The sequence below is a fragment of the Nycticebus coucang genome, chromosome 13 (genome assembly GCF_027406575.1).
Source record: "Nycticebus coucang isolate mNycCou1 chromosome 13, mNycCou1.pri, whole genome shotgun sequence".
Classification (NCBI taxonomy): Eukaryota; Metazoa; Chordata; class Mammalia; order Primates; family Lorisidae; genus Nycticebus; species Nycticebus coucang.
This window is the reverse complement of record NC_069792.1, coordinates 32,813,733-32,840,045: the sequence shown is the minus strand read 5'-3', so window position 1 is coordinate 32,840,045 and position 26,313 is coordinate 32,813,733. Positions and strand designations below refer to the sequence as shown.

Genomic DNA, 26,313 nt, shown 5'->3' with positions numbered 1-26,313 from the left:
GCAACATCATCCAGTCACGCCAACCCACTTACCCTTGGCTAATTATTCTTCCCCGTATTGTACGGACCCGCTACTAACCAGGTCCCGTGTAAAGTCTTTAAAATTCTAGACTCTAACTACTCCATTTCTCTTGTATGTTGTATGTAGCTAGCGCCCTAGCCACTGAGCTGTGGGCACCGAGCCATGAGTTTATTAATTGCTAAAGCTCCAGAACTGGCCATACTATTTTTAAGAATGTTGCAACACCTAAAAGCTGATTATTGACTCTTCCGCTACTCCAACCTACTTTACTAGCGGCGGCAGGGACTGATTCCCAAAATAAAAATCTGACCGTTGGCTCGGCGCCTGTGGCTCAAGGGGCTAAGGCACCAGCCACATACACCTGAGCTGGCGGGTTCAAATCCAGCCCGGGCCCGCCAAACAACAATCATGGCTGCAACCAAAAAAATAGCCAGGCGTTGTGGCAGATGCCTGTATTCCCAGCTACTTGGGAGGCGGAGGCAGGAAAATCGCTTGAACCCAGGAGTTGGAGGTTGCTGTGAGCTGTGATGCTCTACCCAGGGCGACAGCTTGAGGTTCCGTCTCAAAAAAAAAAAAAAAAAATCTGACCGTTATTTAGTCTCTGTTTTACAAATGTTAGTGAGTTCCCAAATAATCATCATGGACTACAAAAGTTTTCAGAATCTGCATAATCTGACCTCACCCAACACTTTCTTTATCATTTTCATTCAGCCCTGAAAACCTAATGTTACCCCAGAAGCTGAAACTTGATGTCCTAAACACAACACGCATTTTAGGATCATTGTACTTGATGGCCATGGAGAAATAAACTCTGAAGTTTCACCCCTAAGTAATTTTGGAAAGGACAGTCTCAGTTACTTTTCTTTGGAAAGTAGCCTAAACTCCAAATAGTAGAAATATGGATCCAGTGGTGTAGAACTGATAATGGAGGTAGGGAGTGACCTCTATCTCTGGAACACTGCCTCCTCTTTCTCTTCACCTCTCTTCCAATAAGTGAAACATTCATCTATCAAATGACCCTTTTAAAGTAGAATTCATAGCTTCTCTATAACCCTACTGTATTCAATTAAAATGTCCTAAAACAATAGAAAATCTTATGACCCATATGCAAGATGATCCCAATATCAAATATTTGTAAAGTATTTCGTAAATGTTGGCCCTTTTGTGCTTCCTAGTATATTCATGTTTCTATTATAGCACTTAAATTGTCACATAACTGTTTACATGTGTCTTCCCTCACTGTACTCTTTGTGAAAGATAAGAGGCTACGTTTTACTCATTTTTGTATCCTTCGTGCATAGGACAGTCTGGTACCCAGTAAATAGTAGATGCCAAGTAAATATTTGGAAACCAGTGAACCAATGTGTTAGTCGTTATTTCTGACTTCTCTAAGTTGGCAGCTTCTTGAAAGGCAGTATCTAGTCTTAAGCATTTTATTCCTAGCACCTACTACAATTATATATTGTTTCCAATTAGGGCCTCTTGTCTTTAAATGAATTTTATATATTCCATTCTGTACTCATTACCATGGTTTAATGTTTTATGTTGGTCACTGATAACAAGCTACAGAACTGAAAGGGCCTTAATTATCTAATACAACCCTTTCCTTTCCCATGCAGTGGTTCTCAACCTTCCTAATGCCTTCCAATGCTGCGACCCTTTAATACAGTTCCTCATGTTGTGGTGACCCCCAACCATAAAATTATTTTCATTGCTACTTCATAAGTGTAATTTTGCTACTGTTATGAATCATAATGTAAATATCTGATATGCAGGATGTATTTTCCTTGTTACAAAGGGTTGAGAACTGCTGCTAAAGAGAGGTCAGATGATTTCCCCACAACAACCAGGAAATGCTGGGTCTAGAATCAAGTTCTCAAATTTCCCAGGTTTCTTCGTTCTACTACATTTTGCTACTTAGATTAAATTTTCAAGACATCTATATCACTTTCATTTTAAAACACGAGAGATCCTCATTATCTGATACTGTTTATTTCAACAAGCATTTTTTTTGGAATTACCTACTCTGTTAAACATTTGAGGCTATTGTTTTTCAGTTTGCAATCTTATGAGAGGATCTTAGAACCTAGTGTTGATAAAAATGTTATTTGGCAAAAGAAAGCAAAGTTTTGTTTCTCTTCGGGTAGGAATTTTTTCAAAGTTAGAGATTTTACTTAGTTTTATTTCACACTTTAATAGTTTGTAAAGTCTTACTATAGGACTTCAAAAGTAAAATTTGTCTTACTTTATTTCTAGGTTTTCTGATACTTTTTCTATAGTTTCACCATCTATACTCTTTACCAACAACTGTGGTTTATCAGTTGGTAATACAGAAGAATCATTAACTAGGAGAAAATGTCAAATCTAAAAATGAAAGAGGCAGCCCTTATTTATCTTGACAGAAGTGGAGGCCTCCAAAAGTTTATAGATGATTGCAAGGCCTCCAAAAGTTTATAGATGATTGCAAGTACTACAATGGTATGTTTGGCAAAGATGACTATTTTATTTCACTTTATTTTTTTATTTTCCTTTTTTTTGTAGAGACAGAGTTTCACTTTATTGCCCTCGGTAGAGTGCCGTGGCGTCACACAGCTCACAGCAACCTCCAGCTCCTGGGCTTAGGCGATTCTCCTGCCTCAGCCTCCCGAGTAGCTGGGACTACAGGCGCCCGCCACAACGCCCGGCTATTTTTTTGTTGCAGTTTGACCGTGGCTGGGTTTGAACCCGCCACCCTCGGTATATGGGGCCGGCTCCCTGCTCACTGAGCCACAGGCGCCGCCCTCATTTTATTTATTTATTTTTTTGAGACAGAGTCTCATATGTTGCCCTCGGTAGAGTGCTATGGCGTCACGGCTCACAGCAACCTCAAACTCTTGGACTTAAGTGATTCTCTTGCCTCAGCCTTCTAAGTAGCTGGGACCACAGGCGCCTGCCATAACACCTGGCAATTTTTTTCTTGTAGTTGTCATTATTGTTTAGCAGGCGGGGCTAGGTTCTAACCTGCCAGCCTTGGTTGTATGTAGCTAGCGCCCTACATGAACTTTTTTAGCCATTTTATATGAAATGAAAAAAGATCTGCTCCTCATTTCAATCTCCTATGCAATTGCTCCTGAATAGTAGTTCCAAACTGTAGCAAGAGATCATTGATCAATCTGGCTTTTCATCTAAAGCACACTTCATAAGAGTATATGTTTTATACCTTTTCGTGAAGGGCTCTATTCAAAATGTAAATCTTAGGACCTTTCAGGAATGTTTAATCAGCTTGTCATCTGAGGATCTTTTAACGCTAACAACATCTGAATTTGGATTGCTTAAATTTACCTTTTATTTTCCCTTCTACTTTTCTCTCATGTTGCAATAAAGGAGAATAGCCAGATTAGTGTACTTTCCCTGAAAGTCTTTCTTACGATTTGGTTTGTTGGTGAGAATGAAATATTAATTCACTCAGGTTCACTTAATAATTACGTTAGCAACATCACTGTTTCCACCATTTCTTAGGTTTCATTTCTCATTGCTGTCTCCTTATAGAGTTCATCAGTGGGTTTCCAAGTAACTGGTGAAGGAACAAAGGCAGTTTCATAGGCGTGTGAAGTTATGGGAGGTATTTACACAGACCTTTCTCTCCTCGGGAACACATGGTAAACATAAACCAGCTGAGGCAAGAGATAATTACATTAATAATTTGTGATCATTATCAAATCACAATAATGTATAATCAAATCATTATACTCTAAAAACTTCTGTGATTATTATATGTTCACATACATTTTGCCGTATAAATTACACACATTCTACTAAGTCAGATATGCCCTGGGAGGTGGTTGCTGATGGAGAGGGAGGATGAGATTGTTACTTTTGCAGTGACTTTCTCAGGATCACACAGATCTTGGTTTAAGCTTGGGACCAGCTCTTTCTTGGAGCAGGGCTCTATGTCTGTGTGGGCAGTCACACTGCCCTTTAACTATTTTGACTTGATCTCCCAAAGACCAACCCATAATGATAGCAATAGGATAACCCCCAGGCATTTCTCATCAGGGAAACGGATGGTACCTCCTTGTAGAAGCTTCACTCTCTCTCCCATCCTGGGGCTGTTTATTTATTTTGGAGGGAATATTTGGGTAGACTATTTTAATAGTTTGCCAGTACAGACTGTCTCAATTTTAGTTCAAACTACATTGCTAGAAATGAGAGAGACAGAAATTAGTTTTGTCAAAATGTTTATAAAAAGGAAAAATAAGCGTAGGTGAGCCCAGCTTGAGTTTTGTCCATTCAGAGGCATTTCCAGAGTGCTTCCTACCTGCCAGGCACTGTGTTAGGACCCGGAGGGCCAAAGACACAGAAGATGCTCTGCCCTCAAAGGGCTCAGAGTCTTGGGTGGGGAAAAGACAAGATTACAAATTCAGTGTGCTAAGTCCCAGGTCCGAGCTGTAGCTAGTACGTGCTGTCAATATTGAGAAAAGAGAAAGGGGTCTTTCCAGGGTGGGGCGGCCAGGGAACACTTTTGACAGAAATGACAACAAAGCTGAGACTCCAAGGACAGGTAAGGGGATGGCCAAGCAAAGAGCAGGAAGAATGGACATTTCAAGAAGAAGGAGCAGAATCGGGATGGGGGACCAGGTCCAGGGAGGAGCATGTCGTTCCCTTAGGCTGAAGAGTAGGGCCAGAAGTAAGAGACAGGTGACAAAAGATGAACTTGGGGAACAAAACAGAGGCTGTCTCCAGGTCCCAGACCATGTGTGAGAGTTCTCGCTGTACCCTGAATGCACTGATAGGGCAGCGGGCTGCAAGCACCTTGGATTTATCTCCATCTCTCCAACTCCTTATTCCTTCCTACCTCAGAGCTCCTGCACAGGTTAACCCCTCTGCTGAAGAGCTTCCCTCTCCTCTTCCTGGCTGGCTCCTTGAGATCTTCGGATATCGGGTCTTAAGTGGACCTTCCCTGACTGTCCTTTACGAAGCTTTTGCTATGCTACCTGTTTTATTCTTGCCATTTATACCATTGATAATTTAAAAAATAATTTATTTGTCTTACCTGGTTTCAGTTGTCTCTACTTGTAAACTGTAAGCAGTGCTGGTAGAGACTGTGTCTCAAGCCCCTAGCATGATGTCTGGCGTATAGTAGGTGTTTGGTAAATATTTGTTGAATAAACGAATGAATCTTCAGATTTGCCGATTAGATAGCTCCAGCTGAAGAGTGGAGAGTAGATTGGAAAGGAAGCCAAGACTGATGATAGAGACATAGGTAGGAGGTATTTCCATCAAGTTGGGGTTGAATGGGAAGACCCTGAGCCCTGCCTGTTGGAGGGAGGTGGAGACACACGTGGAGTCCAGGGCCACAGAGTCAGCAGGGAGTAGCTGGATGTGGGTCATTGTAAGAGGAGGAGTTCAGGGTGACACTAACACATGGAAAACTGGACGAATGGTGGATGGTTCGTTGACATAGGGAATTCAAAAGAGTAAGTACAGGTTGGGGGAGGGAAGAAAATGAGTTCAGCTTTGGATATGTTGAGTGTGAGAATACCGTGGGCTATCTGCATAGAATGTCCAACAGATATTTAGATTTATGGGTTTGGAATTCAGAAGAAAGTTGTTGGCAAAACATAAAAGAATTTGAGAGACATTAGCCTGTAGACTCATCCATCTCCTTATTCTGCTTTGTTTCAGGCCTTAAGGATACCGTGGTGAGCAAAGCAAGCATTCTAGTTCTCATATAAATATTACAGTCTAGACTGGTAGCTGATGACGTAGATAAATAGCTTAGGAAATACGCGCGGGCGCGCATACACCGAGTGGCGGGCACAGACCCTGGGAACACCAACATTTAAGAGGGGGACAGCAGAAAGGGGGCAGCCAGGAGAGGGTGAATACAGAGGTCCTTCCCCTTGCCAAGTCCCTGTACCAAATTCAACTGAGTCTTCAAAATATAGGGTGTCCCCAAGTTTGCCATTAATAGGAAAAATTAACAAACTCATACATGTGTATTTTATATTATTTTATATTTTTAATATTTTTGTATTTACATATTGACGCATAGAGAAGTGTTTTGTAAAGATTTTGTAATGAGTATTTTATAAATAAAGACACGTTTAGCTTTATTCCGCCTTTTCCTGTGTGTGCGCGTATGTGTAGCAGTAGGATTAAAGCGCGTGTGTGTCCTGCCTTCACTGAACAGAAATTCAGGTCAGTTCATCCTCAAAATAAGGAATTTCAAAGATTGGAACTGAAACAAGTGTCAGCTCGCAAGTGAAGTTATAAAGACAGAGAGGGCGCGAGCTGGAGAGCCACCCAGATTTTCCTCCTCGGCTGGATTTCCTTGTTACTGTTCTGAGCGTTTCAAGTCACCCTTAACGTACGTTGTGTTTGGATTTCCTTTGTTATGATCTGTGGGATAAATGTGATGTTTACTGTGTCCCAATAAGAAAAAAAATGTCACGGTTTGTTTTGCCAAGACCTCATTAGCGAATTTTTATTTTATTTATTAATTTTTTTACTTTTCAGTTTTCTTAATCCAAGAAATAGCACCTTAGGCACTTACAAAAACCAAGTAAATGCCTGGGTGTGGGTGGTGAAATTTTTTTCGTTTTTGAAAGGTGAAATTTTTCTTTTCTTTCTTTCTAATTTCAGGTTACTATGAGGGTACATACAGTTAGGTTACACTATTTGTGTTTATAAGGTAAAGTACGAGTTGAAGTTGCGTCCTTTACCCAGGAAGTATGCGGTATACCCTTACCTTGTGCCCTTACGATGGGAACTCACTGAGCCCCATCCCCTTCTTGAATTTAATTGAGTTTTTCTCTCCTGTAGCCTGTAGTGTTAATTTACTGGTTTGGACTTAATAATCAAGTATATGCGATGCTTGATTTTTCATTGCTGTGTTTCTTAACTCCCTCCTAATTTGGAGAATGTCCTGCAGTTCCTTCCAGGTTATAAAAGGTGCACAATCTTCCCTTCTTTTTGTGGCTGAATAGTATTCCACAGTGTACATGTGCCACAGTTTATTAGTCCATTCACGGGTCGTCGGGCACTTGGGTTGTTCTGACGTCTTTGGGATTGTGAATTGTTCTGTTGCATTCAAGTGCAAATGTCTTTATGGTAAAATGACTTTTTTCTTTTCAGTGGATATGTAGTCATGGGTTTGCAGTATCCAATGGAAGATCTACTTTTATAAATAATGAAATTTATTAAGTATATTTAAGTTGAAAATTTTACATTTTATTTCAAAAAGCAGTTGACAATAATTCTGCATTTCAAAACTTAGAACTGTTTCATCTAAAATACTATAGATTGTATTTCATATAAACGTCAACTGAAAAAATTTCTTTTAAATCTCAGTAAAAATCTTTCTTATGAAAAAAATCCAGTGTAAACAAAAGAAGGCAAATAATTTGTAGGTCTATTTATAGTCCCCCAAACATGGTAATGTTTTACATGGGTTTATGTACATGACATTTAATAGATATTCTGTACCTCAGCGAAACTTACTTCCCCTTAATAGTATATCAAAACTAGCTTTCAGCAAAAACATATATTTTATTTATAGATTGTAATATGTGTATTAAGATTGGCCTACTTTCTTATATTGTATTTCTTAAAGGTTTTTTTTTTATGACAAAGAATAGTTATTTCAAAAATCCCTTCAGCCAACAACTTCCTCTCCCCTAAAATTTTAAAGCCAGCAAAGATTAAGCTGACATGAGGTAGGTCTCTCAACTAGAATCTGCCTCTGTGGAACTCACAGAATCAGAAAGTTTTTAGAGGCAGAGAGGGAAACTACATACCATAGAGTATGAATTTCCAGCCATTTGTCAAGTTTTAGGTTTCTAAGTATATCATAAAATTAAATGAGTGTTTGGTAATAGATGTAATATCAAATATCTTAAGGAAAATTAGTTATATCTAGCTGAAATGAAGCATAGAGTTCAAAAATTAAAGAATTTTTGAACCACTGATTAATTTATCCTTCTTCAAAAAAAATTAACCAATAATAAAAAACTTTTGTATGTATAAAAAAAAAGCTCGATTTTTATTTGTGCTCAAGAGAATTTTTTTCATGTTTTATGGGTTTGGGGCTTGCTTTTCTCTATTCCAGCTTTTTAAAAATTGACCCTGTGGTGCCTTTAGAAATGAAGGGAACATCTTTAAATCTTTTCTTTTTTGCACTTTTTGGCTGGGGCTGGGTTTGAACCTGCCACCTCCAGTATAAGGGGCAGGCACCCTATTCCTTTGAGCCACAGGTGCCGCTCTATCTTTAAATCTTATTTGAGTTAAATAAATGGATAACTAATCCAGATCAGATTTTTTTTAAAGAATAATATTTAAAAACTATTATGGAATTTAGCTCTTCTGGCTGATTCTTGGGTATGCTGTTTTCATCCAAAGGTTAAGGTCTCAGAGGTCACCCAAGGTAACCATTTATTTTTAATTGTCTTTTGTTTCAGCTTTCCTGTTGGATTTTTTTTAACCTTTTCAAAAATCAGCTAGTAGGTGTTGTCATAGCTTTCCACAACCTCCAGATTCTAACCAGAAAACTCTCTCCATAGCTAAATGACTGTGTCCTCCTACGTAAGCCCGGAGCGGAGCACAGAGTGAGATGAGGAGTCACACTTTTTAATCATAACGAAACTAATATTTAGAGTTCTGTTGTCAAATGTTCTTCTATGTATGACACTTTGTTTTCTTTTGTTTTTGTTTCCCCAGGACATTTGGGCTTCCAGGACAGTTTTGTCACATCAGGTGTTTTCAGTGTGACTGAGCTAGTGAGAGTGTCACAGAGTAAGTATAATTCTGCTGTCATTTGCTACAGATCTGCCTTGGGTTTGTGCTTACTTTCTGCCTTGTACTCCTCGAGACATAAAAAGCTTTCAGGTTCCCCTTTTTGTTTGTTTATTGGGAGAATTTTGACTCACGGTTTGGCTGCCAAAAATTTAAATCAGGAAAGGTTAAATATTATTTTAATGTGAGGCGTAAGGGAAGGACCAAAATCCTGATTCCAGGATCCAGTTTTCCCTAATATATAGTGTGAACTGGGTTAAAAAAAAATCTGAGGCTTTCCTGACTTCTAAGAAATTCTGCCTTTTAAAAGAATTTGTTTTTAACCTTTAAATGATGCTAATGGCCTCAGTGTGAGTGACATAGCACAGGATGATCATTACCAGCTTGTCAATAATCACCAACAACAGCGAACAAAGGGTACCTGTCACCACCCTGTTTGCTGATCAAAGATCCATTGATTGTGCCTTTGCTGTGACACAGGACAGCAGCCCAAGGACAAGGTGTGTGATTTGCACCCTCCCTCTAACACACACACACACACACACACACACACAACTTCCCTAACATCTTCTTATTTTTATTTAAAATCATACCTACAATGACAATGATATTCTAGGTCCCAATAAAAAGAAGGAAAAATAAATACCAAATATGAAAATTTTATTTTTTATCCTTCTGCTTACTTCAGAATACCCACTTGTAGGTAAAGTGTATGTTGTTAAATTTAATTTCAGGCAACATCAAGCCCTTTATACAATGAGGCAGAGTAAGAATAAATAATCCCATTTCAAGTTCATAGACCCCGTTCACTGTGTCACAGGCCTACAGGATGGATAAGTAAGGCAGGCCCTCTCATGACAAGATGCCAGGTCAAGGGAGGCAAGGCCGCCTGATTTCACAGGCCTGGATTCTGTCTCTTCCTATTTTAGTTTTCTTATTTTCTTATTTAGAAATTACCTCCTATTTTACAGATGAGTTAGATGATTGAGAACCTGTTTATTTATCCAAAGTCAAGTAGTGGGTAAATGATTAAGCTAAGTCTCTGTAATGCTAGAATCTATACTCTTAAACTAGCCCAAAAAAATTCAAAGAAATCTGGCAGCACCCATAGCTCAGTGGGTAGGGTACCGGTCAGCCACATATACCAAGGCTAGAGGATTTGAATCCAGCCGGGACCAGCTAGAATCAACAATGACAAATGCAACAACAAAAAATAGCAGGGCGTGGCAGGCACCTGTAAACCCAGCTACTTGGGCGGCTGAGGCAAGAGAATCGCCTAAGCCCAAGAGTTTGAGGTTGCTGTGAGCCGTGTACCTCCACAGCATTCTACCAAGGGTGACATAGTGAGACTCTGTCTCAAAAAAAAAAAAATAAATAAATAAATAAATTCAAAGAAATGCATAATATGAGCTTAGACAGGGAAAAGAGTGGGAAGAGTATGGTGGGTGTTAGAATTCTAGGGCTCACGGAGGCCCAACTGCATGCCGAGCAGCTTAGCACCCCAAGGAGTGAGCATTAGGAGCAGCAGGTTGTGAAGCTGTTGCCATCTGACTGAAGTGGGCTTGAAGGGCCATTGGGCCAGTGGAGCCTAGTGGCTTTGGAGGTGCGCTGCACACTGCCTAGTGCACAGCTGGTTAGCCAGTTATTTGCCATAGACAAGAACAATGCGTGCATATATCTGTTGTTACTTTTTAAGACTTTTGAAAATGATAAGTATCCTACTATTTGTAACCGTATTAATCCTTGTCATATAGAGAGTATATATTAAAGTATTCCTGTCAATAGTAGCCTCGCAGGGAAATGCATTCATTGAACCCCTATGGGCATCTAAATGTAGCCTTAAAACAGTTGCAAACCAAAGCGGGGATAGTCCAGGGACATGCGAAAACGAGCTGTCCTTGACCCCTACCCTACTAGTATGCGTCTGTAAGGGTGAAAAGGAAACCCTTTAATGCCCAGGATGGAGCTAGAGCAGGTTCCCCTGGGTGTGTGGTGCATGGGTCATCCTCCACGTCCCAGCCTGGGGTTGCAGGGAAGGCCCAGGCCGAGCATCTCATCCTTCTCCCACCTCCTGAGTTTTCCTTTAAGGCCTCGGTCCCGTCAGTCCCAAGCTTGATTAGTCTTCCATTCGGTCTAAGACAGCATGGTCACCAGGTGAATTCCAAACCTGCCTTCCCGACTGTCAGAGGGGGTGGCTGGATGGGGTGGAATTTGCAGAGGGACCTACATTGGCCTCCTGTCCTGGTCTAGGGGGCTGCTCGAATACTTTTTGATCCTGCGCACTGCTGTGTAATCGCTCTGGGACTCACTCACTCAGGGCCTGCTGCTGACAGAAAGTGTTTGGCACGAGTGGGTCCAAGCTGTGTCAGCTAAACCATGGCTTCAGGCCAAGCTGGTCGACTGTAATCCAGAGACCCTTTCTTTCTTGCAGATCTTTAGGTTTGTCAGGGTGCATTTCACAAGATTGCCGTGGCTGCTGGGATAGGGATACCCCAGCTCAGATCCCCTCACCCGCAGCCCTTTCTGAAGTACTTGATCCTCAAGACACATGACGGAGTTGACATCCTTGACCATTCCGTCCAGTCCCGCCCTCTTCCTCGTATCCCTGTGTTGGAAGAACTAAGCTTCCATTTCAGAGCTGCCGTGGCACTTTCTACAGATGGGGGAGTGGGGTACATTCTGTATCCTTGAAGTAAAAATAACCTAATGGTCATATAGGTTGATTAAACATGCACACCCTGTTAGGAGTCTGATATAATCCTAATATGAAAAATCATAGAAGCTAGCATTCCTCAAGCTTATACTGTGTACCGGGCACTGTGCTGGGCACTTTGGAAATGTCATCTCATTCAGTCCTCCCCAGTTGGTGTCAGTGTCCCCTTCTACAGGGGAAGGGGTGCCATGATGCTCCAGGAGGGTAAGCAGCCTGCTCTTTTCCCTTTGCTGCGCTCAGCTAGCTGCACACGCACCTTTGTCCTGACCTCCCCACAAGTGCCTTATAGAGCCAAACAGGATACAAGATGTGTGCTTTTATTGAGTAATAGTTCTTGTTGATTTGATAAATTTATAACGTACTACTTTGAGCACTAAAAAACGGTTTACACTATCTTCTTGTAAACCAAAGCAAATAAAACAATTTTTTTCCTGGATTGGTTTCCAGGTATGATTTTGTTTTAAATTACTAGATTTTTTTCCAACTAGAATTTAGGTTTATAGTTGTAGGCTAACTCAAAGTAAAGATGTCCCTTCTACCTCTGTCCCCCCAGAACAGTTTCCCGTACTGTTGACATCTTTTGTGAGGGTGGCACATTTTTACAGATTCATGAGCCGATGTTGAGGCATACTCTACCCAGGGTGACAGCTTGAGGCTCTGTCTCAAAAAAAATGAACATAAAAGTGGAGGGTAAAGGACCTAGCCAAGGTCCTAGTGAAGCCTAGGAAATAGGGTTGCTTTTAGAGTATAACCCATATGCTTTAGCTTTTATTTTACATTAGTTGGGTCACACTAGGATAGGTGGTTAACACGATTATTATCGAGAAATATCACGAAGTGCGTCCTTCCTGCATAACGGTGCTCTCCTATCTGAGGATATGAAGACGTATCTAAACTAAAGTACATGGATTTGACTTACAAGCAATTTATTTTAGTACTAATAAAATAATTCTCATTTCTAATTCTGGGAGTCTTGTCCATTGTTTGCTTTCTTTGGGGAACCATTTCACTTCCAGCCCATTGGCTCTTTGTATCTGAAATAACAATATGATTGTGATATTTCTCTCTTTGGCTAACCTTATGTGTGCATTCCTCTAGATATTCAAATTCATACAATTGCAATATTCCATAAAACAAAATAATTTCAAATTTCTTGTGTCCTGAGGTCTCTGTCACAGATTTCCTTACAGTGCGTTAGTTGAATCATCGATGAGATAAGATTAGAGATCATTGATAGCCACTATTGTCAGAAATATTTACAAGAAGGAACCTTTACAACAACCTTACAATTGGCACTTATGAAAACAGAGGGGTGAGAAAATGGCCATTACAAATGACTTTTTAAAAAACAGAGGAAAGGAGCAAGTGAAATATTTTCTAAAAAACCTTATATGCAATGATGCTTCTAAAAAGTTATGTGTGTGTTGAATGTTGTCTTAGGAACTCTTTATCTTCCATTCCTGCTGATTCCTGTGAGGGATGTTGTATAATTCACTGAATAAAAAACAAAACAAAACAAAACAAAACTGATGTTACTGTAGTGGGTTTGAAATGCTCAATGCACCACAGTATACAACCTTAAAGTTAAGCTCCCTTTTCACAGCAACCACTGTATAGCTCCTCAAGCGTCTTTGGACCCAACTGCATGTACACACTGAGGCCCCCTGGTCTTTGATGCACCGTTTAGAAGTTTTGTTGGTTACATAGGCACAAACTTGTGGGGGTTTTTCCTTCATTTGAAAACTCAGCGATAATTTTGCTGCAAGAGGTGAGCGGCAGTGCCCCCTAGGAAAGCACTAGTGGGATTCCGATTATTTCACAAGGTAAAGCAGGGGTGGTACCTGTAGCCACGAGGTCAACTAAACTGAAAGATTGCATAGGCTTTGACATGGCCATAAGTTCTGGGGTAGCCGCTAAGCTGTGCTAGGGAAGAGGTGGCAAGTGAAAAGAATGCATGGGGTGGTGCACTGAGGATGGCACACGTCTGTAGGTTTTCTTGTTTTTTAGACAGTCTCACATGGTTGCCCCAGGCTACAGTGCTGTGGTGTCAGAGCTCACAGCAACCCCTAACTCCTGGGCTTCAATGATCTGATCCCCTTGCCTCAGCCTCCCCAGTAACTGTGACTACAGGTACCTACCATTTGCTCATCTAATTTTTCTATTTTCCATAGAGACAAGGTCTCCATCTTGCTCAGACCGGTCTCCACCTCCCCAGCTCAGGCAATCCACCCACCTCAGCCTCCCAGCATGCTAGGATGACAACCATGAGCTATTGTGCCCAGCCAAATCTTTGTCTCACCTGAAGCCTCTCACTTTTTTATTTTTATTTCTTTCTTTATTTATTTCTTGCAGTTTTTAGCCAGGCCCTGGTTTGAAGCTACCATAACATTATGTGGGGCCAGCACCCTACTTCTTGAGCCAAAAAAGCCTCTCCCGTTTTTAAAGAATCTATTCTTAAGCCTCTCTGAGCTGAAAAATAGGACTCATATTTTTAAAACAACATTACTACTTAACAACCACAAATTTTAAATGAGAACTGCTTGTATGACTGTATGTAATTATAAGGGTGACACAATGTGCCAACCGCATTATAAAGCACTTTACAAATACAAACCCTTTTAATGCCCACAGCAATTTTATTAACACAATCTTCATTTCATAGTGAAGGCAAAGGAGCCATTGCTTAAATAATATTCCCGAAGACTCACAAAGAGGAAGTCACAGAGCTGGGAGAGAATCCGGAGAGTCTGGTGCTAGAATCCTGCCTTACCATTACCTTCCATTACACATTTCCGAAAAAACTAGAAGGAAGAAACAGAACAAACCACGGGAGTCTGTACTCTCCTCCAACATTACCACGAGCAAGGAGACTAAAACCTTCTTTAGAGAATCTAAATTTTTTTTTATCAAAAGTGAAGTTTCTCCAACACACATTCCCTCAAATTGTGGTGAGGAGGAATTAAAATCATTAGTACTCTAAAGTCAAATGATAACAGAAGATGCTTCAAGCACATGGAGGAGCTAGTGAGAAACACCAGGTAGTGTAAGTTTAGGGTAGTGCTGCTGCTAGCAAACTAATCAATAGGAGTAGAAAAGAAATTACTACTAGTCTAATCCAGACCATCTGAGCCACGATAGTGTAGGATGGTCCTCGGGTCCAGAAAATGTGGCTTGGGCAGCACCAATTAAGCTGTTATTGATGGTCATCTCGTCCAAGTCTATTGTTCTATGACAACTGAACTCTAAAAAACACATCTGTTCTGGCATTTTCATAACCCTTCAGGCCGTCTGCGTCTCCAGAGTGGAGTCGGCAGGACAAACTCTACCACCATAGAGAAACCTACGTGCACCCCTTTTGCCAGCCACCCTTTTCAGCTGGACCAACCTCTCCTCTTCCTCCCCCTGCTCAGCCAGCATGAGTGGAGAATGAGGATGAAGACCTTTGTGGTGAAACACATCCACCTTTAGTAGTAAAGATCAAGTTGTGTTTTGTCCGGTGTTGGTATCAGGGTGAAACTGGTGGCACGAAGTCAGTTTGGAAGTGTGCTAAATCCATGCCACGAAGTGTAGAAGGACAAAAAGAATTAGGAAGCCTTTTGAAAGCAGATACGAGACAATCCTCCAGATGTCATTCATGAGGTGGTCTTTGCAGAAACTCTATACAGGAGAGATGGAGCTCCACACAGCTCCCTTGAGTTCACATAGATAAGCGACAGCCTCAGATCATGAAGAGTTTCATGTCTGTGGCATCCATGCGTTCACAGAGCACACTCTCAAAATGATACAGACTAGCCACGACAGCTATAGAGAAAAATCATGAAGAAAACTGATAACAATATGGAACATGCATTTATTTAAGTGAAAGCCAGGGATGAGGAGCAAGGAATAAGGGATATAGATGACAGGAAAAGGGAGTGTCAGGGCGGAGTAAATGAACAGGATTCTAGGGGGGTGTAAGGGAGTGGCAGGGGAGAGTAAATAAAAGTAGCTCAAAGGTGGACACAGTCCCAGGACAGGTCTCCTCGGCCTTGATGTTGTTTTGGCCTATTGAAATGGTGGCTCCAGCTCCCAGGAGAAGTTGTGGCTGCAGGACAGAGAGGCAGCTATGAGGCCACCAGGAACAAAATTCAGGTCCCCCGCCCAGGGTCTGCCTGGCAGGCTTGGACACCCGGCGCTCAGCAGTCACCATGCCCCAGGGACTGTTGGTGACCAGGGAACCACGGCCACAGGCTCTTTGCAGCTGGCCACCAGACAGAGTCCTGAGCAGGGATGCACAAAGGTCCCCCTACCCTCCGCCAACGTTTGCAGGCACTCACATATTGTACTGGTCCAGTGGCTTCATGGTTTGGAACCAGGACTGAAAGTCTCTGTCTGGTTGAAAACAGAAATTATTGGCAGTCACCTGCAGCAACTGCAGCTGCTGGATGATCTTGAAGGCCTGGAGCCAGAGAGAAGGACGGATGCTGACTGGGCCGGGGGGAAGATTCTGAAGGGGCCATGCTGGGGAGGGCAAGGGGCCGATCTCTGGCGCCTTTCTCTGGAGTGGTTCCCTTCTCCCCTCCCATCCTCTGAAGGCCCAGTCTGTCCTCAGAGTTGGATGTCAACTGCCTTTCTCCAGGAGTTGGTTTTCATTCCCATCCTGCACGTTTCATGGGGTGGACTGCCCCTTCCCTGACGTCAAACCCTCCCAGGAAATCTACGATGTGGAGGATGCAGCCAGGGAATGTCCTCCCAGGGCAGTCTCTGACTTCCACATGTTGTGCTTCCCCAGAGAGAGGCCCCCAGTTGCCCACCTTCCCCTTTTTGTTATGTTGAGCACATTTCCGTGCAAGGCACAGCCAATGCCCGGGAGAGAGGCCCCCCAGCCATGACTCCCCCCTCCTTGGGCTCCCTTGCTGCGTGTCATCCAGGCTCAGTGGCCAGGGGACCTGCGCACAAGGCACTTGCACCCACATCACGCTGTGGGTTGTGATGAAGGGAGCGTGCGGGCTGATGCTCAGGGGCCCTGTGACCCAACACTTCCTCATGACAAGTAGGGGCACACAAAATCTCCTTGCACACAAAGAGAGTTTGGAGCCACATGGGAGCTGCCTGAGTGTGGAGGGGCCAATTTCAACTCCTCCCGTGGGCAGCACCTGAGGGAGAGGCTGAGTCCAGCTCAGCCAGACCCTCGGGCAGCTCAGCAGTCAGGCAGCTCTGCAGCTTCTGCCTTGGGAGCAGGGACTGGAGGCTGACGTCGGGCCTGATACCCCAGCTCACAGGGCTGCCTGGGAGCAGTTTTGCTGAGTGCTGAGTTCTCAGGGCTCCATCCAGGAATGTCTCCCCCCAGCCTTAGGATTCTGGTCCCCAGTGTGCCAGCCCTAGGCTCACTCACAGCCACATTATTCTGCGTCCACTTCTGCAGCAGAGTTAGGTCATCGACAAAGATTCCAAGAAAGGGAATGACGCCCTGTGTCATTGGGGTGGGAGTGGTGATGAGCACCCACCTGCAAGTGGCCTTCCCCGTTCTGTTGTCCGGAATCTCACACCCCACCCCGGTCTCCTAGACCTCTCCTCAAGATCTCTGACTTGGAGCAGCCAGACACCTTCAGCTTCCTCCTTCCATTCTATCCCTCTCCTCCCCCAGCTGCACCCATGGTCACCTACAGCCTGGGATGTTCACAGGTCACAATGCCTTGTGGTCCCAGACCCCACCCTTCCTGTAGGGCATGCTGAGCCCAGCTCTTCCAGGCCTTTGTCCTGGGCCCTCTGCTGAGGGCATTTCAGGCACCAGCTACAGGAAGGAGGGCCTAGTAGGAGGCCCTTGCTCTCCTGATGGGGAGACTCCAGCTGGGGGGAGGCCCTGCCCTCCGTCCCAGTGGCCCTCCCCACCCACACCAAAGGAGGCTCACCTTCCGTTTCTGCTGCCTCATCTGGGCTCTGTGAGGGTTTTTTTCCCGGCGGGCCAGCTTGGAGATCCCCAGCTGCCAGGGTCAGGACAAGGTCAGTGAGACTATCTTACCCTCACTCAGCTACTCCCAGGACCCTGACCTCGCACTGTGGACACCTGGCCACAGTCAGCTGGTGAGGTTCTACAGTCACTCAGTGAGCTCTGGTTCTAGACCCAGCCCTGTGTCCTACACCCACTTGCTGTGTTACTGGGGCATGCAGCTCAGCCCCTCGTTTGTCTGGAGACCCTGCCCCAGCTGCTCGCACCACACACCAGCAATAGAGGCCCGGCTTTCTGGAGAATTTCTGGCTGGTTTCGGGAAAGAAAGAAGCCACCCCCACCACCACCACAACATTTCCCCATCGCCTGGTGGAAGCTACATAACCAGAGGGACCAATGCAATGGATATTAGCCAGAGCCCTGCTAATTATCCAGCTCGTCCCTGATGAACAGCCAGGAAAGCCCCTTCTCTCTTCTGAACAGGACTGGCGACTGGTACTTTTCAGGTAAACGTTGAGTTAGAAAATTAACCAAAAATCACCCGGCCCGGTACCCTTTCCAAATTCCCCTCTCCCTGCCCTCTAAACATTTGCCCCCAGCCCCAGCCCCCCTGTACCTTTATCAGCTTCTCCCGGGTCATCCTGTCATCGCGTGCGCACAGTTCTTTATACGCTCTCGCGCTTTCCCTTTGCAGAGGGGAAAGAAAGTCGGATAAATCAGGGAGTAGCGGGGAGGAGGGCGAGTTCACATTCCTTGAACTGGGAATGAAAAGGATCCAAACCAGCAGGATTTGTGTTTCCTCTGGGCTCCTGATTCCCAGAGGCTCCACAGGACTGGAGCGGGCGCTGACCTGCTGTTCATCTGGCCCAGCCCAATGTCAACTGGGCAGCTCACTTTCTCAGTTTAGATGTGCGCTAGACATGGGAATATCTCCAATGTGGCAAAGGCCCGTGCCCCACGGTGAAGAAAACTTGGTGCTGAGTTAGACGTTCGGTGCTAACACCCAGTGGACTGAGAGACCCTGGCAGGCCACCCATTCCTGCCTCCGGAGGTGCTGGGCTCCCCTCCCCTCCCAGTGCAGTGAGGGAGCATGGCAGACCCGGGAGAGGTGCTGGTGCAGCTCAGGAGACACACGCCCACCCACCTGGATACTGCTCTCCAGGTCTCCTGGAGACTATGGATGGGCGCAGCCTTCAGGGCTGTGACTATGCCATGCAAAGATGAGTAGTTGCTCAACTTATGACACTCCTGGGGAGGGAAGAGGATGCACCGTGAGGTGGGGAGTTGGAGCCCCACTGCCCGAGCTGTGCCCCCTGTGCTGACCTTTCCTCTGTGGGGAGGCAGAGGCCCAGGGAGGCACAGGAGAGCAGTCTGGGCCCCAGTGAGTTTCACACTCTGGGAGGACAATTACAGTTCAACCCAACGTCGGTGTCCAGGCGCAAAGGGCGCACCAACACTGGGCATGGAAGTCAAGGTCAGTGTGCCCCGGACAGGAACGGGGCTGGGGGCTGTTGAGGGGCTTGGACTCTGTTCAGCAAATTTGACATCGGACAGAGGAGAGAACGAGTGTCCTAGGGCCTCCCATGCTTTACCGAGGCCACCTGGATCCAGAGCCCCAGCACCCTGGCCCTGTCTCAGGCCCTCCCACAGCTTACCCTGGCCACCTGTATCCAAAGCTCCAGCACCCTGGCCCTGTCCTGGGCCTTCATGGTGCGGGTCTCCAAGCACGTGCTTATCACAAAATACACCACAGTATCGAAGTGAATCAAGGCAGCGCCGACTGTGGGTGCCACCAGAGCTATGTCCATCCCGTCCAGCTCAATCAAAAAGGTGTCCAGGCACTCCCACGGCAGCAGCTTCTTAAATTGCTCCTGGGGAGGAAGAAAGATCCACATGGGCACCGCCCAGGGCAGCTCTGAGTCTAAAGTCACCCCTTGACTCAGGCAGGTGGCCAGATTCTCAGCTTTGGCATTGGCTCTCCCAGAGTAGTCGGAGCCCCGGGTTTCATTCCCCTTTCACGGAGGGCGCAAAACGCATAGAGCCGGGCAAGGAGAGAACAGCACGTGGTGTTTCCCCCAGGCCGGCCTCCAGGAGCCCACACTCCGCAAGGTGCTCAGCCCGGCCCTTCCTGAGGCCACCTGTGTGCCAGGCCTTCTTTCTGTTGAGACGCACGTGGCCCGTGGCAGCCACCTCCAGGGTCTCAGTGCGGGTGTCTGGTCTGAAATGGAGTCTGTGCCAGATGTGTAGTAATTGCTGAGGCTGGTGAGGCCTCCCGGGCGGGGGGCTTAGCAGCCGGGGCGGCATGCTAAGTGGGCCACCCCTGCATCTAGTGGGCCAGGCCCCCACCCTGTACTCTGTCCCCTCCCATGGGATGTGCCCAGCAGATGTGTGTAGCTGCCACAGACACAGGGACCGTAAATACAGAAAGAAACTCAAACAGCTGGCCTGGCTCATAAGCCGTGCAGCAGGGTGGGACCAGATCGCTGGCCTCTGGTCAGGGAAGGGGTTTGAGCAGCTGCTCACCGCATCCAGCAGCGTGAGCTGCTCAGCCACTTGTTTCCCTGTGTACGCCAGGATGCTAGACGGCCCCGCCCTGTGCAGCATTTGTTCAGGCACAGTCCTGGGCTGGCTGAGGCCTACGATTGCCTTTGGTTGTGCCTTGCCAGTTTTCACTGGCTTTCCAGATGGCTCTGTCCAGGGTGCTGCCCTTGAGCCTGGCCCTGGAGCTGGCTCCATATACATTGGGAGATCCAGGGATGCAGGCACCCCTGGCTCCAGAGCAGGCCTCTGCTCGCCCAGATCTGCCGGCGCTGGTGCTGGTTCTATGGCCAGCACTGGGATTGCCTGTTGTTCTGGAGATTGAGCAGGAGATGGAAAAGGAGATAAAGTCAGCCGCATCTGTCACTCCCTACTGGGTTATCCAAACACACCATTACCTCCCCATGACAAAGAGAATTTCAGCCCCAAACGCTACCTTTCTGAAGCTGGTAAACTGCTGCCATCCCACCCTCTGGGTTTGTGCCAATGGGCCTGAATTGGTACAGCCAAGCAAGCGCGATGGTGGCTTGATGCCCCAGGTATGATGTGGACACGGTGACCTGTATGTCAGCCACCTCAAACCTGAGCCTTGGAATGCTCACATTCTTGTCGCAGAACACAGGGCATCCATCTGGCCAGGAGACGTAGATGGAAGAGGTGCTTCTGGGGATGACAAGTGGAACCTGAGTCAGAGGCCTGGCTTTTCCTCTGACACCCTTCCCAGGACAGTCCTGTGTATTTATGTGTCCCTGGGCCTACTCCTCCAGTCTAGAGGACAGGCTGAACTTCCCTGGCTGTCTCTGCTGCCCTGGCAGGGACAGAACTGGTCATGGATCAGGATTGGACACACTATTGTGGGCCTCGCCCTCCCCCTGCCATTGTCACTGCAGATCAACTGCAAGGACCTCTGCACCCCTGAGCCCTCAGGGCTGTGACTGGAGGCCGGAGGGTCAGCAGGGTGCTCATCATCACACCAGTGTGGGCTCCTGCTGCTGTGGTCGGGGAGGGGGTGTGGGCTGGAGGAGACAGGAAGAGCTGGGAAGGTACTTGTGCTGAGGATGGGCCCCTCAGGGGCAGCTCTGAGCCACGCTTCTCCTCTCTGCAGGGACCTGCCACCCCCCCACAGCTCTAACCGACTCATGTCTTCCTTGAAATCCCCTGACCTTAGCCCTCTCATGAGCATCCTCAAGTGGCTGAGACCCAGGTTCTGTTTTGTTTCCCCAGCCACAGTCCCACAGAGCCCCATACTCTGAGTAGAAAAGGAGTTCTTTCCTTGGACCACAAGCATGCCTTTTGAGTTACTCATGGGGTTCGTGATGGAAAAATCCCAGAATCTGGGATCTTTCTCTGTGCATAGAAGATGCTGGGTGGTCCTCAAGGAGGAGGACGTTACCTCCTCGTGTCTGCTCTGACTTCCTGACTCCCTGCACAGAACTGCAGCCCGAAGACTGTCATCTTCTTTGTTCATTAAATTAAGTTTCTAGAACATGCCTGCACAACCAGCTGGTTACTGAATGACTCCGACAGAACCTTGGCAGATATCTAAGTGGTTCTCGGGACTCTTTCCCCGCCCCAGGAAACCCCTGTTCTCTCAAGGACAGGGACAAGGTGGAAGGAAACTCAAAGCTCTGCGAGTGGGACCAGGTTTGCTCTCTCTGTGCTTTTCCCACAAAGGGACACAGACGTATGGGCTACTGAGGTGTGAGGCAGAGGGCGCCTTCTGTGAGGAGACTGACGGTAAATGTGAACAGCCACAGCAGCCCCTGAAGCCTCTCCACAGAGCCAGGAGCGAGGGACCCAGCTGCCACCTCTTATTCTATTGATTTTCCTCCAAAACCTCATAAATGTAATCCTCTGACCACTCCACTTTTCAGAGGAGTGAAGCGAGGCTCAGGGGAACTGAATGACACCCACAGACCTAGTTGGCAGGTGGGGGCAGCACTGTGCCTTGGCCACTCACCTCCTGACCAGTTTCTCTAGGAACCGTGCCATGGTGTGGATGTCGTGGTAGGAGCCCTGGGAGGTCATGGAGCAGATGTTTTGTGCCGAAAGGACTGGCACCAGGGAGCTCACCAGCATGTCCCAGGTGGCTGGCCGGGAGGTCCTCACTTGCAGCTCCGTAAAGCAGACGGCCGACTCATTTCCATACTAGCGGGGACAAAGAGGGACACACAGTCAGTGATCCTGACCCTCCAGAGAATGGGGTCTGATGCTCAATGCAGGAAGCTCCAGCCCTTCAGAGACTTGTGCCTTTAGAAGTCATGGGTGTCCCTAATTCTACACTTAGGACGTAAAATGTGATGAGCACGAAGAGCTGCATGAAACCCCTGATACCCTGCAGGCTGCTTCAGGGGGCTTGTTAGGCAGAAAAAGAATGCCCCTGCTCAGACACCCTGTAATGAAGATCCCAGTGCCCGTGAGTCCCCAAATGACCCTCACTGTGCAAATGAGAAAATTCAGGCTCTGGGATGTCACCTGGCTGTCACCCGCACATGGGTCAGAGCTGTGGCCCTCCCAGGGAAGGCTGCATGAATTTTCCCCTAAGCTTGCAGCAGCTCAGCCCGCTCTCACTCAGGGAGAGGGTCTTGACCCAGCCTGTTTCCCCCCTCTCTGTGGAGACCATGCACAGGGCCATGCGTCCTAGAACAGGATTCTCCACTGAGAACCGCGCAAGTGTCTGTCTTTGTTACTTTAAAAGAAGTCTTGAGAGACAGCCTGAGCAACTCTCGGCTTGGCATAGGGGTAAATGCAGTGAGACCCCAGGGTGGAAGAAAGCTTGTTACAAGTCCACAGGGCTGAGGAGGTGACTCAGCGGGGAGAAATCTCAAATAGGTATGCAGAAATGTATAGGGAAGACTGAAATATGACTCCCAGGTGTCAGTTGCAAAACTGGAAATGGAAGCAATGATGTGATTGCATTTCCTACCAAACCTACATTGGAAAACACTTCAAACAATATTAAAACCAGGGAGGCTGGCTGCAGAGCAGCAGCGACATTCAGAGACCACTGCTAACCAGTCCGTGCCCCAGGAAGTCTGGAGCTTATACTTAACAGTTGCCAAGTACCCCCTTCCTGGGAGCCCACCTGAGCACATGTCATGGGCCGAAATTCATAACTTCATGTCTGATGTCCCCAGAACATGACGGCATTAGGACAAAAGGTCCTTCTAGTTACATGTCCCTAATAACATATCACTGGTGTCCTTCTAAGAAGAGGTGCTAAGGACACAGACAGGCATGACAGAGGACCTCTCTGTGAATGCGGAGGTGAAACGTGGCCACAGAAGCCAAGGAGAGAGGCCTCTGAGAGACCTCCCCAGCCGGCAGCGTCACGTGGGACTTCCAGCCTCCAGAACTGAGAGGAAGTCAATTTCTATTGAAGGAGCCCTTCGGCCTTAGGGTTAAGTTCTGCCAGCTCCTCGAACTGTCCCAGCCAATTGGGACACAGCAGTTTCCCTGCAGCATGGCTGACTGAGAAATAGGATTGTGTCCAGTCAGGCTCCGCGGGCATTGAAAGGCTGGGCAGCAGTGGGAAATGGCCTCCCTGAGGGAAAATGGCCAAGACCGGAGGGCAGAGCACCTGCCTGGTGGGGCTACAAGGATCTGTTCCCGAGATGTCACTTTGCAGACAAGAGCAGGCAGCAGCATTGTCTCCTTCTGTGTGTGACCCCTCCCATTTTGTTTAGACCCCCTGGTTTAGTGTTGGCTGTTAGCGTTGGAGAGGCCTGGCTGGGAAGGGAACTGCCTGCCTATTCCGGGAGACCCACTGGGCCATATTAAAGCTGTGAGAGCAGCAACCACATGGGGAACTATCCCTGGACTAGTGTAAAGTGAAAACTACAGGAAGCATTTTCTCTGACATCCCCACAACTACGTGAGTAGTGAACGTGCCTCTTACCAAGTTGCCACTGGGGAGACACAAGGCCGGAATATTTAGGGAGTGGACTGTGGGTCACTCAAGGGCTAAAACAGCCAAGGACAGAGCCCGGGGCATCCCTCTTTGGGTCTGTGGAGACCCCTTTGCGCCCATTCTCACCCCAGGCTGGCGCTGGCCACGGTCAGGGGCCTGCTGCATCAGTTCTTTATCCAAAGAGAGAGCCGCGGACTCCTCCAGCGGCTCCTCCTGGATTACCTCCAGGGAGCTCTGGAAAGAGAGGCCCCGACGTCGGGCCGAGAGCCTTCGATGGCAGCCAGGTGCTCTCCTCAGGGAAACCACCAATCGAGACTCATCTCTATTCTAGCATGGACAAAGAGAGACACACAGTCAGTGACCCTGACCCTCCAGAGAATGGGCTCTGATCCTCAATGCAGGAAGCTCCAGCCCTCCAGAGACTCGTGCCCTTAGAAGTCAGGGGTGTCCACGATTCTACGCTTTTCACCTACAACGTGATGGGCACAAAGAGCTGCATGACACCACTGACACCTTCCAGGCTGCCTCAGGGAGGTTGTTAGGCAGAACAACAATGCCCTGCTCACACACCATGGATGAGGAGCACTGTGCAGTGAGTCCCCAAATGGCCCTCCCTGTGCAAATGAGAAAACTCAGGCTCTGGGATGTCACCTGGCTGTCACCAGCATCTGGGACATGGCTGCGGCCCTCTCAGGGAGGCCTCCATGATTTTCCCTCTAAGCTCACAGAGACTCAGCCTGCTCTCACTTGGGGCGAGTGTCTTGGGCCAGCCTGTTTTCCCCCTCTCTGTAGAGACCATTCCCGGGACCAGACGTCCCAGGAGAAAGCTCTCTACTGAGAACAACGCCAGAGTCTGTCTTTGTTACATTGAACGGATTCCTGAGAAACAGCCTCAGCAACACTGGGCCTGGCATAGGGGCAAATGCTATGAGACCCCAGATTGGAAGAAAGCTTGTTACAGGGCCACAGGGCTGAGCAAGTGACTCAGGGGAGAGAAATCCCAAATAGGTATGAAGACACTGAAATGTGGCTCTCAGGTGTCAATCACAAAACTGGAAATGACAGCAATGATGTGATTGCATTTCCCACCAAACCTACATTGAAAAACACTTAAAACAACATTAACACCAGGGAGGCTGGCTACAGAGCAGTGTGACATTCAAAGACCACTGCTAACCTGTCCGTGCCACAGCAAGTCTGGAAGTTATACTGATCGCAGCCAATACAACTCTCTAGTGTAAACTGTTGGCAAGCACCCCCTTCCTGGGAGCCCACCTGAGCACATGTCATGGGCCGGAATTCAGACCCTCATGTCTGATGCCCTCAGAATGTGACTGTATTAGGACAAAAGGTCCTTGTAGTTACATGTCCCTGATAACATATGACTGGTGTCCTTATAAGAGGAGGTGCTAAGAACACAGACAGGTTTGACAGAGGACCTCTCTGTGAATGCGGAGATGAAACGTGGCCACAGAAGCCGAGGAGAGAGGCCTCTGAGAGACCTCCCTAGCCGGCAGCGTCACGTGGGACTTCCAGCATCCAGTACTGAGAGGAAGTCAATTTCTATTGAAGGAGCCCTTCGGCCTTGGGGCTAAGTTCAGCCAGCTCCCCGAACTGTCCCAGCCACTTGGTACACAGCAGACTTTATAATGTCTGAGCTGTTTATAATTGAAAGGATGTCTTCCATTTCCCCAAATAAAGCTAAGGCCTAGAGATTTCTATTTAGATGTAAAGCAATATACTCCTTACTTAAGGAGTGGACTTTGGGCATAAAGGTAAGGTGGGTATTCCTGAAGCAGCGTCTCCTCTCTCCTTTCTTTCTCTCCTCCATTTATCCCACCAAATCTCCTCCATTTATTCCCTGCAGCATGGCTGACTGAGAAATAGGACTGTGTCCAGTCAGGCTCCATGGGCATTGAAAGGCTGGGCAGCAGCGGGAAATGGCCTCCCTGAGGGAAAATGGCCAAGACCGAGGGCAGAGCTTCTGCCCGCTGGGGCTACAAGGATCTATTCTAGAGATGGCACGTTGCAGACAAGAGCAGGCAGCAGCTTTGTCTCCTTCTGTGTGTGACCCCTCCCATTTTGTTTAGCCACCCTGGTGTACAGTGCCTGTTAGTGTTGGAGAGGCCTGGCCGGGAAGGGAACTGCCTGCCTTCTCCAGGAGACCCCTGGGCCGGATTTAAGCTGTGAGAGAAGCAGCCACATTGGGAGCTCTCCCTGGACTCGTGTAAAGTGAAAACTACAGGAAGCATTTTCTCCGTTATCCCCACAAGTATGTGTGCAGTTTTGATGCATCTTACCAAGTTGCCCTGGGGATACACGATGGCTGGATTCTTTAGAGAGGAGATTTTGGATCACTCAACTGGGAAAACTGCCGAGGAGAGAGCCTGGGGCATCCCTCTTTGGGTCTGTGGGGACCCCCTCTGTGCC

The 26,313-nt window shown here is 47.0% G+C and overlaps 1 protein-coding gene and 1 long non-coding RNA gene across 3 annotated transcripts in view; one reads left to right on the top strand and one right to left on the bottom strand.

Moving 5' to 3' along the window:
- Window positions 1-12,941, top strand: part of LOC128563575 (uncharacterized) — a 60,907-nt gene extending 47,966 nt beyond the window's left edge. The window contains exons 5-6 of one of the 2 annotated variants that reach the window (XR_008373831.1): window positions 8,719-8,793; window positions 11,225-12,941. This is a non-coding gene — a long non-coding RNA (uncharacterized LOC128563575). Of the gene's footprint in view, window positions 1-8,718 lie in introns of both variants that reach the window. The other variant, XR_008373830.1, reaches the window with a different exon arrangement.
- The window catches only part of LOC128563566 (uncharacterized), an 856,840-nt gene that overhangs the window by 656,116 nt on the left and 174,411 nt on the right, over window positions 1-26,313 (bottom strand). The window lies entirely within an intron of this gene.